This window comes from Piliocolobus tephrosceles, chromosome 6, assembly GCF_002776525.5.
Source record: "Piliocolobus tephrosceles isolate RC106 chromosome 6, ASM277652v3, whole genome shotgun sequence".
Lineage (NCBI taxonomy): Eukaryota > Metazoa > Chordata > Mammalia > Primates > Cercopithecidae > Piliocolobus > Piliocolobus tephrosceles.
This window is the reverse complement of record NC_045439.1, coordinates 41,873,492-41,888,427: the sequence shown is the minus strand read 5'-3', so window position 1 is coordinate 41,888,427 and position 14,936 is coordinate 41,873,492. Positions and strand designations below refer to the sequence as shown.

The 14,936-nt window shown below is 46.4% G+C and overlaps 1 protein-coding gene and 1 pseudogene across 6 annotated transcripts in view; one reads left to right on the top strand and one right to left on the bottom strand.

The window, feature by feature from the left end:
- The window catches only part of PLEKHG3 (pleckstrin homology and RhoGEF domain containing G3), a 75,447-nt gene that overhangs the window by 40,616 nt on the left and 19,895 nt on the right, over positions 1–14,936 (top strand). The gene's annotated exons all lie outside the window — the stretch shown is intronic.
- LOC111555900 lies at positions 2,697–3,270 on the bottom strand (annotated as a pseudogene).

The following is a 14,936-nucleotide window of genomic DNA, read 5'->3' as shown; positions in this document are numbered from 1 at the left end:
ACTTTTCTGTATAGCTATGGTTGAAAACCACTCAACCTTGTAAGATGGAACTGATTTTATTTTTTCCAGAGGAATAGCCAGTTTTTCCGGCACTGGTTATTTCATAGTCTGTACTATTTCCTACTGACTGGTTTCTTTTTATGATATTTATTATTTATTTATATATTTGTTTTTTAATTTATAGCTTTGTCGAGATGTATTTCACGTATTTTAAAATTTGCCCACGTAAGGTGTATAGTTCATTGGTTTTTAGTATATTCAGTGTTGTACAATTATCACCACTATCTAAGTTTAAAACATTTTTAGAAGTCCAATGCGCTGTCCATTCTGCCACAGAGCCATGCTAAGTTAATTTTTAAAAATTTTTTTATTTTTTTTTTGAGACGGAGTCTCGCCCTGTCACCCAGCCTGTAGTGCAGTGGCGGGATCTCAGCTCACTGCAAGCTCCGCCTCCCGGGTTTACGACATTCTCCTGCCACAGCCTCCCTAGTAGCCCGCCGCCTCGCCTGGCTAGTTTTTTTTTTTTTTTTTTTGTATTTTTTAGTAGAGACAGGGTTTCACCGTGTTAGTCAGGATGGTCTCGATTTCCTGACCTCGTGATCCGCTCGTCTCGGCCTCCTAAAGTGCTGGGATTACAGGCTTGAGCCACCGCGCCCGGCCCATATTAAGTTTAAAACATTTTTATCACCCCCAAAAGAAACCCTGTGCCCATTAGCAGTAATTTCCCATTTTCCCCTTCCCCCAGTCCTAGGCAACCACTAATACGCTTTCTGGCTCCAAACTTGTCTATTCTGGACATTTCATATAAATGGAATCATACAATATGTAATCTTTTGTGACTTTTTTCATTTAGCCTGATGTTTTCAAGGTTCGCCCATTTGTAGCATGCATCAGTACTTCATTCTTTTTTCCTGCTGAATAATATTCCTTTGCATGGGTGTCATACATTTTGTTTATCTGTTCATCAGCTGATGTTCTGTTGAGTTGTTTCCACTCTTTGGCTATTATGAATACTGCTGATATGAACATTGATGTACAAGTTTTGTGTGGACATATGTTTTTGGTTCTCTAAGGTGTATGTAGCATTAGAATTGCTGGATCATAAGGTAACTCTATGTTTAACTTTTTTGAGGAACTGCTAAGTTGTTTTCCAAATAGGCTTAACTATTTTACATTCCCACCAGCAATGTACAACAGTTCTGATTTCTCCAGATCCTTACCGACACTTGTTATTGTCCATCATTTTGATTTTAGCCATCCTAGTGGGTATGAAGTAGTATTAATTATGGTTCCAGGGGCATTTCCCAAAGTCAGTGATGTTGAATACCTTTGCATGTGTTTATTGGGCATGTGTAGAGTGCCTTTGGAGAAATATCTTCAGATCCCTTGCCCATTTTTAAATTGAATTCTCTTTTTATTATTGAGTTGTAAGGGTTCTTTATATCTTCTGGATATAAGTTCATTGTCAAGTATACAATTTACAGATATTTTCTCACATTCTGTGATTTGTCTTTTCATTTTCTTGGTAGTACGCTGTGAAACACAAAAGTTTAAAATTTTGATGATGAAGTACAATTTATGTTTTCTTTTGTTGCTAGTGCTTTTGGTGTTGTACCTAAGAAACCATTGCTCACTTAGGTTCATAAAGATTTACTCCTATCTTTTCTTTTCTTTTTTTTTGAGACGGAGTCTCGCTCTGTGGCCCAGGCTGGAGTGCAGTGGACAGATCTCAGCTCACTGCAAGCTCTGCCTCCCGGGTTTACACCATTCTCCTGCCTCAGCCTCCTGAGTAGCTGGGACTACAGGCGCCCGCCACCTCGCCCGGCTAGTGTTTTGTATTTTTTAGTAGAGACGGGGTTTCACCGTGTTAGCCAGGATGGTCTCGATCTCCTGACCTCGTGATCCGCCCGTCTCGGCCTCCCAAAGTGCTGGGATTACAGGCTTGAGCCACCGCGCCCGGCCTACTCCTATCTCTTCTTCTAAGCGTTTCATAGTTTTAGCTCTTACATTTAGGTCTATGACCCATTTTGACTTTTTTGTATATGGTTTGAAATAGGTGTCCAGATTCATTCTTTTGCATGTGAAGATCCAGTTGTCCTGGCACCTTTTGTTGAAAAGACTATTCTTTCCCTATTGAATTGTCTTGGCACCCCTGTTGATCAATTGCCAATAAATGTGTTGTTTTGTTTCTGTAATCTCAATTCTCTTTCACTGATATATATATAACTGCCCTTATGCCAGTACCATATAATATTGATAACTATAGCTTTGTAGTAAGTTTTGAAATCAGGATGTATGAGTCCTTTGGTTCTTTTTCAAGGTTGTTTTGGGTATTCTGGGTCCCTTGCTTTTCCATATGAATTTTGGGATCAGCTTGTCAATATCTGAAAAAAAAAAAAAAAAAATCAACTCTATTTTGATAGAGATTGTGTTGCATCTTTAGATTGATTTGTTGAGTTTTGCCATCTTAACAATGTTAAATATTCCATTCCATGAACGAAGAATGTCTTTTAGGTCTTCTTTAATTTCTTTCAACAGTGTTTTGTGGTTTTCAACATGCAGGTCTTATACTTCTTTCGTTAAATATATTCCTAAGTATTTTATTATTTTTGCTGCTATTATAAATGGGAGTCTTTTCTTTTTTCTTTTTCTTTTTTTTTTTTTTTGGTAATTATCATCTCTTTTTTTTGTATTTATCATCTCTCTCGACTTTGGAGAGATGAACAGGCAGAAGACCCAGCATGGAAGCTTGGAGCACAAACTTGGGATTCCAAAATGGGGTAGAGGCAATATATATTAGGGTCTTGGCAGCAGCCAAAATGGACTATTCTGTGGCCAACGAAGTCATTTGCAGGGACCTTGAGGTTGGGGTACAGGATGAGCTGGAATGAGGGGACTCGTTGACCCGTGTACACCAGGCCGATTGGGTGAGCAGCACTGGGCAATCTGGGTAGTGTGTCTGCATTTCTCGGGCTGACTCTGGTGGTAACCCCACCCTCTGGTACTGGCGGTTGTGGAGTTTCTTGTTATTGATGAATATGCTTGCCTTTGGCTTTCTTGAGTTTTGCTCGTGATTCTTGAACCAGACCTGCAGTACTGTTGGGTATATGTCTATTTTTGAGGCCATTTCTTCTGAAGGCTGGGGTTTGGGTATTGGTTCTCATTGAACAAGATGTTCAGATCTTCCAGTTGCTTCTTAGTGAACATGGTTCGTTTCCTGTGTGAATGCATCTGGTCCTTGCCTTTACGAAGATCCTCTGAGCCTGGCATGTTTCAATCCAGATGTGTGCCTGGGTTCAGGTCCAGGGATCGGGAGTCTTTTCTTAATTCCATTTTATGATTGTGCATTGCTAGTGTACAGGAATAAAATAGGCTTTTGTGTGTTGATCTTGTATTCTGGTACATTGCTGAACACTTTTATTGGTTCTAATAGTTTTATAGTAGATTACTTAGGATTTTCCATATACAAGTTCATGTTATCTATGAATAGAGATTGTTTTATTTCTTCTTTTTCAACCCAGATCTCTTCTGTTTCTTTTTCTTGTCTAATTGCCCTGGCTAGAACTCCAATATCAAATATAGTGGCAAGACTGGATATCCTTGTCTTCTTACTAACCTCGGTGAAAAAGCATTGTCTTTCTCCATTAAGTATGATGTACCTGTGGGTGTTTCATGGATGCTCTATGTAAGATTGGGGATATTCTCTTCTCTTCCTAGATTGTTGAGTGTTTTCATCATAGAATAGTGTGGGGTTTTGTCAAAAATTTTTTCTGGGTGTATTGACGTGATCAGGTGATTTTTACACTTTATCCTGTTATCAACTTGAATTATTTTAATTAATTTTTAGATGTTAACCTAATCTTGCATCTCTGGGATAAATCCCACTTGATCATAATGTATATTCCTTTTTATGGTTGCTAGATTCAATTTGTTAGTATTTTGTTGAGGATTTTTGTGTCTATATTTATAAGGAATGTGGGATTGTAGGTTTCTTTTTTCTGATACCTTGTCTGGTCTTGATAGCAGGATAATGTCTTCATAGAATGAGTTGGGAAGTATTTCCTGCTGTTTTTTTGTGGGGTGAGAGTCTGTGAAGAACTGATGTGAATTATTCTTTGAATGTTTAGTAGACTTCACCAGGGAAGCCGTCTAGTCCTGAGCTTTTCTTTATTGGAAGTTTTAAAGTTACAAATTTAATCTCTTGTTTAGACTTTTTCCTTTTAAATCTGTCAGTGGTTTGTGCCCTTCTAGAAATTTGTCTGTTTCACCAAAGTTATCCAGTTCATTGGCGTATAGTTCATGACATTTCTTTATCATCCTTTAAGATATTTTTTGTCTTTGGTGTTCTGCATTTATACTATATACAAGTTATCCAATTCATTGGCATATAGTTCATGACATTTCCTTATCATCCTTTAAGATATTTTTTGTCTTTGGTGTTCTGCATTTATACTATAAACAATATGTCTGAATGTGGGCTTATTTGAAGTTTAACTTGGTGTGTGCCTTCAATCTGAGGACTAAAGTCTATCCTCAGTTCTAGAAAGTTCATATACATTATCTCTTTGAAATTTGCACCTTCCCCCATTTCCTTTTTTTTTTCCTCTGTGGACCTCTAAGTCTATTAATGTTTATATTTCCTATCTTATTTCTTTGAATTAAATTCAGGATGATTTCTTTAGTTTATCTTTCACTTAACTAATTCTCTCTTTAGCTGTGTTTAATTTTCTATTTAACTATTGGGTTTTAAATTTCAATATTGAATATTTTATTTTCATGTATTGCTTTTTCTAATTGGCCTGTTCCTTACCCCCTTGTACTATCATCTTCTTTTATTAAGGTTTTTATCTCTTTTATATTTCCAGTCATTTAAACTATTCATCTCTAAACATCTTTTGTAGACCTATTCTTTAATTTCTAGTTATTTGAGTGCCGGTTTGTTCCATTTTCTGACTTCCTTATGATGGTTTGTTTCCTTGTGTGGTTTGAAATTTCAGATGGGATACTTCAAGGTTTTGGAAGTGTGCACTTATTGGTGATGATGAGGTCTAGGGCATAGGAGACGTGTGAGTGGATGGCTATGGTGGGGTAGAGGAAAAGACTGTTGGAAGGCTCGTCCCCCAATGCCTCACATGTCTGGCTGCTTCTTACGATACAGGTCTCTGCTCTAGAGTCACCTCTGTAATGCCTTCCCAGGCCTCCCTAGCTAGTGGAAATTCCCATCTCTCAATCACACTCTGTTTTCCCTCCTCTATTTTTTTCATAGCACTTAAACACTTCCCAAAAATGTGTTAGTTATTTGTCTACCTTTTTGTGGCCGTCTTCCTCACTGGAATGTAAGCTCCATGAGAATGAGGATTTGTCTTATTCGCTGCTGTGTCCCTAGCACGTGGCACATGGTTTATACTGTCAATAAATGTGAGTGAATTTGAGTAGTCTTCTTTTCACACAGGAAGTCATCCCAGCCATGATTCTGAAGCTTTCTTCTGGGCTGGGTATGACCAGGCAGCAGAGAGGAGGTGAACAGCTTGGCCTTCCCTTCCCAAACTTAATACCTGTGCTCCCATTGGGGATGCCTTTTTCTCCCAGCACAAAAGCCCCCCAAATACCATCCATCTTGTGTGCTTCCGCCTTCTTCTGGCATGTTTTTACACAGTGGCCAAAATGAGAAGTAGGGATTTCAGTGCCAGAGGACCTGGGGGAAAAAAGAGCACAAAACGCTGGAAGACCTGGTTCTTACCTCTAGGAGGTTGTTACTGAGTTGAGGCAACAGAACACTCAGAGAAAACAGCTTGGAATACTTGCTACTCACTGAGACCCCATGCACGTTGGTACCCCCACTGCAAAAGTGTGTGGGTAGAGAAGGAAGGCCTGTGTCTTGGGGTTGTCTACTGCTGGTTACATACCATTTCTGGAGGCATCTACAGGTGAGTTATGAATTCCCAGGCGAGTTCATTTTGGCTCCTTTCTGAGGTTGCCCCATACTCTGGGAACTTGTTGTGAGCAAAAAGTGTTACTTACAAGCAAAAAGTGCGTGAGGGCATTCCTAGGAATGGTGAGAGATGGCCTTCTTTGCTCATCTCTCGGACCCTGTGGGAGGTTGTGGAGAGAATGGTGAAAGGCACAGGGACTGTGGATTCCAGCATACCCTGGCTCCCCCGCTTCCCTGACTGTATGGCCCGGGTACCGGAGTGTTATGAGGAGATTATGTAGAGAATGTGTTTTGCCTTATGTCTGGTATACTTAAATAAATGCTAGCTGGGGTTATTTCAGCTAGGTATTTGGACAGCCACTTGTGCCTCAGTTTCCTGACCTGTAAAATAGTGATGGCCACCTGCCCATCCTCTCTGCCCCTACTATTGTGAGGGCAGAAGGGTTAATTATCTTTCAGCCTCGAGGGCCTGGAGTGGGGGAGGTGCTGCATAAACAGAGCATTGTTGTGCTGCTGAATGATCTGGCTTTGTTCTGGAGTCTTCAGTGTGTGACTTCCTGCAGTTAGTATCCCCTGTGCTTAATTGCTGGAGGTTTGTGCAGGTCCTCAGCCCTGTGGCCCTCACCTCCCAGGGCTGTGGCCTGGGTCTTTACCCAGCGGGGACCTGCAGAATTGTGTCGGGAAGTTGCATTTCCTGGGCTAGGGCCCCCCAGCAATCAGGAATGAGAGAAATGCAGAAAGTATGACCCACACGCGGAACTGGTTCTGAATAGAACGTTTATTGACGAAGTTTTGCAGGAGGCGGCGGGCGCTTTAATTCCCGAGGCTGTTGGTGGCAGCTCACTGCTCACCCCAAGCCTGTTAACTGCTGGGCTGCCAGTGCTGGGGACAATGCGGCTGCCCGGCCCCTTGCCACCCTTGTGGCGCCTGGATGGGAGCCCTCCTGAGGAAAGCGGTAGGTAGCCGGCTGGGACCAGGCCAGGGGATGGGAATGGGGTGGGATGGGGACTCTTTCAACTCCAGGCCTCTAAGCCTTGCCTGACTTCCCCCAGGAAACCCAGCCAATCACAGGCTTTGGGGTAAAAGGCAGGTTTTTCCCTGTGGGTTAGGCACTGAGGACCATAAAGGGAGCAGGTGTAGGTGAACTGCTTTTCTTAGTGAACTGTCATGTGGCTGGGTGACAGCAAGACAGTCCTTTTGGTTCTGCCGCGGGCTTCAGGGGGACTTCTCGTCTTGAACATTTGGAGTTGGGTGGTTAGGAAAGGTCATGTAGGACCCTACACACACACAGACACACACACACACACACACACACACAAGCAGAGTTAATCTCCCACTTCTTCCTGATGTTTCCTTTTCCCAGAATCCACAGAGGGTGGTTGTTTTGGATCAAACCAAGCGGCAGCTGGTAGAGCAGTTGAAAGGAGGTTATTCCCCTGCCCTGTCTCCTCCCCAGTGGGCAGCAGACCCCGATCCCGACCCTGGTACCCACCATTTCATAGCTCTGAGCAGCAGGTGCATGGATATTGGGGCAGATCGACCCCAAATCAAGGCCTCACTTTTCCAGGAGTAGAGGCTGCTTCCTGGGCCCTGTCTCTACACGTGTGCACCCCAGAATTGGGATTGGGTAATACTGCCCCACCGGTCTGAATTCTGGTCCATGTATCCTCCCAGCTGAGGCAGGAAGGTGCCCCTCCTCTACCCAGAAACTGGTTGGATGAGTTTCTTAGGCCTCTCTGGTGAGGTCCTTTAGAAGGGGAAGCGGGGAACATAGGGAAGTGGAGGAAGGAGTTATGGGTGGAGAGGAGCCCCCTGGGCTCTGTAGGATAGGGGAAGTGTGTGAGGCCCTGCTGGCTGAAGGGCTGGCCGCCTTTGGGAATTTGCATATGTGTGTGTGTGTGTGTGTGTATGTGTGTGTGTGTGTAAGAGTCCATAAGGTCTGCTTTGGAAAATCCACTTTCCTAACTTCTCTGGGTCAGGCACCAAGCCCAAGGTCAGAGCCCAGGGCAAAGAAAGGGGGTGTGTTGGAGCTCTTCTCTTGCTGTATCACCTTCAAAGAAGAGGCAAGGCCTGAGGGAGGGGGAAGGCCGGGTTGTCTACAGAACTTTCTGGGTCTGGACACTTATGCTTGGAATTGGGAGGGGAGTTGTGTTTTAGGGAATTGCCCTGGCAGCCTTGCCTCCAAGCCACCATTCTGATGTGCTTGGGAAGGGAAAGTGAGAACTGGGGGAAGGAAAAAACCCTTGGGTAGTAAGATGCACACAAGCTCCTCCCCAAGCCCAGTTGAGAGCTGCTAGCCTGAAATCCCACAGAGATTTCTTCCATTTAAGAACTGACATCTCAGTTTTCCGGAGTAGGTGTTCTCTTCCTGCTCCTACAGCAGTTAATTTAAATGTAGCTTCATCTCTTCACATATATATTGGGTCTCATTTCTTCCCCCTTTACAAGGGTTGGAACGGGTCTCATTCTTCTTTCTAGCCAATGTTTCCCCAATCTCTTGCTCCTCCTTGAAGCTGTCTCTGAACAGCCAGCACCTTCCTGGCTTCTGCATTCTTCTCAAACACTCCTTGGCTCTGGGTTACCTGCAGCCACAGCCCATATCATGGTTTGGACTTTTTTAGGGCACATTCTTACACCTCGTCTCATGGAGCCCCATTTCCACGTGTCTTGGTAGTTGTTCTTCCAGACCTGGCTTGGATCTGTCCTTTCCCACAAAGCCATGTGGATTCCTTCCATCTGTCCTTGGCCTGCCTTGCAGCCTAGCCTCTTGTTGCCAGATGCCTGGGGTATGGGGGTGGTCTGGGTCCTCTCAGGATTCAGCTGCTCTCTTGGCAGCAAATGCACTCAGATCTCTTCACCTGGCAAAAGCTTACTCATCATTTATGACTCCGCTAAGATGTCACCTCCTCCTAGAAAGCTTCCTGGTCCCCCAAGTAGCACTAGCTACTCCTTCTTCTGTTAGCACAGTTATTTATTCTTGCTTTTGTACTAGGACTCAAGGCATTGTTTTGTGAATACTCTGTTTATGTGGCCATTTTTTCTTCTGAAGTTCAAGTTCTTCAAAGACAAGGACAATGTATTTTTCATGTCATGTCTCCAGGGCCTGGCATTCATGTTCAGGAGTGTTGAATGAGTTCCCAAACTGGAGACAGTCTTGAACTCCCATACTGCTCACAACTGGATTCTCTCCCTCCTTTTCCTACAGATGCCTTGTCTTGTTTTGCCTTATAGCATATAAGCTCTGAAAAGTGGGGTCTGTGTGTGACTTGTCCTAGCTGCAGGGCTGCCGTGATGTCTTTGTGCACAGTAGGTGCTTGGTAAACAGCTTAGGTCGGAACATTACTAGGGTTATCTTCAAATCAGAGAGAGATTGAGTCACAAAGAGCCTGCTGACTTGCTCCTGATCATGCAGTGGCTAGGCAGAGGTAGGGTAGATTGGAGGAATGCTGTCTGTAGTCCCCAGGCTCTTTCATACACATTCTTCTGCTCTTCCGTTTTTTGATATTCCTCATGACTTAGGAATGGGTCTGCACTGGAGCCCTTCCCAGTACCTTGCTGTTTTGTCTTACGCCCTGGCCCTCCCAGATGTCTACCCTGCAGATGGGTTTAAAACCCAGGCACCAGTGTCAAGGATGGTTTTTGTTAATCACTTATTTGTGCTTTTGCTCTCTGAAGTTGCCTTAACTTCTGTTCTTGCTCAGGCGTGCGATGCCCCCTGGCCCTGTTCCTCTCCAGCTCCCGGTAGTACATGCCATCTCTGTGGATCCCTGAGGATTGCGCCCTGTCTGCTATAGCGGCGGGATTCGGACTCACTGAATACTTCATTTCTTGGCTTGACCTCCTGTTGGGTATGGGTGTCAGGCTACTTTTCCTTTCCAGCTGAACTGCTGTGTGTCTGCCCTTAGAAGATCATGGTCTGTGTTGATGTTGAGATCATAGAAGATGGATAAACACATGGGTTGTGGGGGAAGGTTAGGTCATGCTGGTTCACCAAGTTTAACTTGTATCATTATTATTAATTTGAGATGTGGGTCAAACACTGTAGGTACAAGGCAGAAAAATCTCATTGTCTTGATGCTTGCAGAACAAATAAGTGATTTATCCGTTATCATCACCACCACCACCACCACCACCGTTCTCAGTGGGCTTACTGTGTGTCAGATGTACGGATTACTTACTTATATCATCTCAACCCTGGAGACAACCCAGTCAGGTTGGCATTATTACTATGCCTATTTTCCTGATGAGGAACTTGAAGCTCGGTGAGGTGAAGTGACTTGCCCAAGGGCACATACATCCGGGAAAAGTGGAGGGCCTGGAATTCAGACGGGGTCTGCCTGACTCCAGAGCCAGTGGATGAGTTTACTGCATTTGACCTCTGTGGGCACCACTGCATCTGTGCATATTCTCTTTTCTGCCGAGAAAGCAGAGGGACCCAGTGGGGCCCCTCCACACCCACTTGGTTCCCAGTGAGATTCTCCAGTGCCTTTGAACCTGAGGCAGTAGTAAAATGCAGCTTCCTCCTACCCGCCCACCCCACTGTAGCCTAGAGACCTCGAAACAAGCAGCCCCTGAAATGGGGATGAGGCCGGAAAGATGGCGAATTTGCAGGGCTGGGTTCTTGAACTTTGCTGGTAAGTAGCAGCGGTTCTGTGAGCCTTTTTGACCTCAAGATGAGAGAGGTGGGGCCTCTGGGAACTTTGGATCTGTCTGTGATTTCCAGGGGGTAATTTCTAGTAACACCTTTTAGGGCTTTCTTTGGCTGTTCCATTTTTGGGGCACATTGCATAGTGACAAGTTGTGCTGGCAGCCAAGTGACCTCTACCCTGGCTGTGAACAAGAGCAATTTATAATAAACAATTATTTCCCCATTTGGCTTTAGCAGATGTTTACATGAAACTTCCTGGGACATTTGTAGGGAGACCAGATCATCATAGCCCCTTTTCTAAACTTGGCCACTTTCCCCTTCCTCTCAGTCTCTTGTGGCTGGTCACCTAGTATGTAGCCCAGCGGGGTAGCTGTGCCATGCTCTAGTTCCCTGTCTGGGGCCAAGTAGGATGGGTCTACCAGGGTGAATGAGCAGTCACCAATCCTGGCGCTTCTTGGTTGATCGGAAACTTGCTGGCAGTGACTAATGTGGAGACTCATTAGACTAGGAGGAACTGGCTTTTGTCTTGACCTCACCCACTGTTTACCTTTCTCTTGACTGTATGAGTGGTGAGCTCATCCAGGCACCATGTCACAGTCCTTCCAGCAGGCATTTATTGAACACCTGATGTGCCTTGCTCTCTGGGGCCAAAGGGAAGGTATGGGAAAGAAGGCCCAGCCCACTGGGTTTTACTGTATCGGCCAGAAGAGATGCATGTACGTATCAAGCCCCAAGACCAATGCTTTAAGTGATACTCAGGGTGTTTCGAGTTCAGAGGAGTACATTACTTCCCTATTGCCACTGTAACAAATTCTGCAATCTTAGTGGCTTAAATCAACACACATTTGTTGTCTTAAAGTTCTGGAGATGAGAAGTCAGACTGGGTTTGCATGGCCAGGTTCCTTCTGCAGGATCCAGGGCAGAATTTGTTTCCTTGCCCTTCCTAGCTTCCCAGGCTGCCTGTATCCTTGGCTTGTGGCCCCTTCCTCCACCTTCAAAGCCAGCAGTGTAGCATCTTCCAGTCTCCTTCTCTCTGGCCCTCTGCTTTTATTGTCAAACTTCTGTCTGACCCTGACTCCTGCCGAATTCCCCTTATGAGGACCCTTATGTTCACATCAGACCCACCTGGCCAATCCAGGATAATCTCCCATCTTAAGACCCTTGATTTGATCACATCTGCCTTCTATGTCCCTTTTGCCATATAAGGTGACATTCATAGGTTGAGGGTCAGGCTGTAGATATCCTTGGGCGGGGGCGTGATTCAGCTTACAGTAGTGTGTCTGTTGGGAAATGGGAAATGGTTGAGGAGGCCTTTCTGAAGGAGGTGATTGCTAAATGTGTATAGGCAGAGGGTCTGGGGACACATTCCAGGTTTGAGAGACAACATGGGCACATGTTAGGGAGGTGGGGACGGGGGGTATGGACGGACAGCCCTCCCTCTGAGCAAGGTGCCTGGCTTTCCTTTCCTTCCAAGGCCGGGCCGAGGGAATTTTCTGGACTTCAGTTGCAGGCCTAGACTTTCTCCCGGAGTCCATGTGGGAGGGCCCCCCTGGCACCACACAGTCCTTTTCCTTCCTGACAGCTGTGGTCCTGCTGCAGCGACCCAGCCAGACTGCATGGGCCCTGCTGCTCTTAGGTGGTGGGAAAATGCATTCCCGAGGGAAAATGAATTTGAGCCAGCTGGGCTGGGTTTGGGTGGCCCAGAAACCTTGGTCACACTGTTGGCACAGCCTCTGCAGGCAGTCACGTTGCTCACATGCACACAAAGTCACTCCCCGGGGAGCCTTCTCTCGAGCTTTATTAGGGTGCTCAGGGCTGCTGAATCTCCAGGAGGGAAGGGAGAGGTCAGAGTGAGGAAACTGCTGGGAAAAGGGGCAAGAGTCCCCTAGGAGGGGGTCCTCCTTTCCCCCAGGAGAGCCCCTAGGGTGCGGGGAGCAATGGGAACAGACAGGCAAGAGCTGGGCCTCTGGGGACAGTTTGGGAGCAGGGTGGCCCAGAGTGGTGCCAAGCTGCGGGTAAGAGCACAGCTGAGGGATTTCACCATCTTAGTTGAGATCTTAATTGAGAGAGTTCTCTCTCTCTGAAAGTTCACATTGCTTCCACACTGTTTTTTCTGGAACAGTTCTAGCTTTTCTCTATTGCTTCCTTCTGGCACCCTTTTTGAAGAGATTCCGAAAGTGCCGTCGTGGGGATTGTTTTGGGGAAGGACAAAAGCTGCTGGGCCACCCTGGCTTTGAGAGCCCTTGGAATGTTTAGCAGATGATGTAGCTGAGGGACGAAGGCCACACAGGAGGGCTGCGCCATCGCTGTCCCTCAGCGAGGACTTTCTTTTTTTGTTTTTGAGATGGAGTTTCACTCTTGTTGCCTAGGCTGGAGTGCAGTGGTGCGATCTCGGCTCCCTGCAACCTCCCAGGTTCGAGCAATTCTCTGGCCTCAGCCTCCTGGGTAGCTGGGATTATCGGTGTATGCCACCTCACCCAGCTAAGTTTTGTATTTTTAGTAGAGATGGGATTTCCTCATGTTGGTCAGGCTGCTCTCGAACTCCTGACCAAAGGTGATCCGCCCACCTCGGCCTCCCAAAGCGCTGGGATTACAGGTGTGAGCCATTGCGCCTGGCCACGAGGACTTTCCCTGTGTGCAGGTGTCGTGTGGATTCCTCCCGGACTGGGGCCTTTGGAGCAGCTGCCCCTGGGGACCCCCCTCGCTCCTTTTCTGCCTGGCTCCAAAGCAGCTGTGGTGCGGTGTGGCTTCTGATTCTTGAGTGTGGGGTGAAGGACGGTGGACAAAACGATGACATCAGCCTCTCTGAACCAGAATGTTTTCTGTGGAGTCTCTCGTTTGCCCACCAGAGGGTTCACCCCCAAGTGTCCTCTTCCGCTCTCCTGCCCTGTCCTCAGCTCACTGACCTGGGAGGGGGAGCCAGTGGGAGTGGGCTGACTCCTGGGCATTCCCCAGGACCAGAGACACAGAGTTCCAGAAGGCTCCCTGTGACCCTGTGGGATGGGGGAGGAGCAGGGTCCCATTGCCTCAGTGACAGGAGGCCTGAGGACAGAACACTGAGGCTGTTGCGGGTTATGAGGGTGTGCCTTTTTTCTCCTTGTTCGGTCAGAATGGGGCATGGTGCTGAGGCGTAGTGGGGAGGGGAAGGATGTGGCTTCAGTCTACTGTGCTGGGAATCCAGGGGCCTGCTGCAGCCTGCCTGCCTCTGCACCTGCAATATTCAGGGACGCTCCTTCAGAGGACAGGTGTGGGTGGAGGAAGGGTGTGGTTTAGGCTTAAATTTGAAGAAAAAAAGAAACCTCTCTCTCTCCCCCTCGATTCTTAAAGGTGTATGTCTGAGCTGCTTCTTAGGCCCATCAAAAAGAAAGCTTGGCTGGATATGGTGGCTCATACCTGTTAATCCCAGCACTTTAGGAGGCTGAGGCAGGAGGATCGCTTGAGGTCAAAGCTGCAATGAGCTGTGATTGCACCACTGCACTCCAGCCTGGGTGACAGGGGGAGACCCTGTTTCAAAAAAAGAGAAAAGTCTTTGGGGACCTGATCAAAGAAGGCTTCACAAGTATAGGACTTGAGAGAGTTTTCAGTTTTCATTTTTTTCTGTTTTTTCGAGATGGAGTCTTGTGCTGTCACCCAGGCTGGAGTAGAATGGTATGATCTCAGCTCACTGAAACATCTGCCTTCCAGGTTTAAGTGATTCTTCTGCCTTAGCCCCACCAAGTAGCTGGGATTACAGGTGCCTGCCACTATGCCTGGCTAATTTTTGTATTTTTGGTAGAGACGGGATTTCACCATGTTGGCCTGGACAGTCTCAAACTCCTGACCAAAGGTGATCCGCCCACCTCGGCCTCCCAAAGTGCTGGGATTATGGGCGTGAGCCACCATGCCCGGCTGAGAAAGCGAGTTTTCTAGAAGACTGATTCACTGGTTGATGACTGACTGGATTGATTCATGTTGCAGGATGGAAGAGGTCATGGCTGGGGCATACTTAGGATAACTGGATGTGGTATATGGTAGGATGGGGTAGGTGTGGGTACCTGGTTTGAGGGTTTGGCTGCTGTCTGCCTCATCACCTCCTTCTCTGGCCTCCTACTTCCCTAGCAGACAGGGTCTTCCAGGATGTGTTTGAAGACCTGAGTTCTCATCCTGTCTTGGGGGAATCTTATTGTATGGAGTGATGCTCTTCAGGTAGGAAGGAAAGGCTGGCTCCCACCCAGGGAGGCACTTTAGCTGTCTCTGTGGGAGTCTGAGCTACACACACATAATGGTTCCAATCCGGTCTCTTAGGGCCAGAATGCACTCCAGCTAAGTGTGATGCACTCAGAATGCACTCCAATTGAATGCGATGCCTCTTATCCG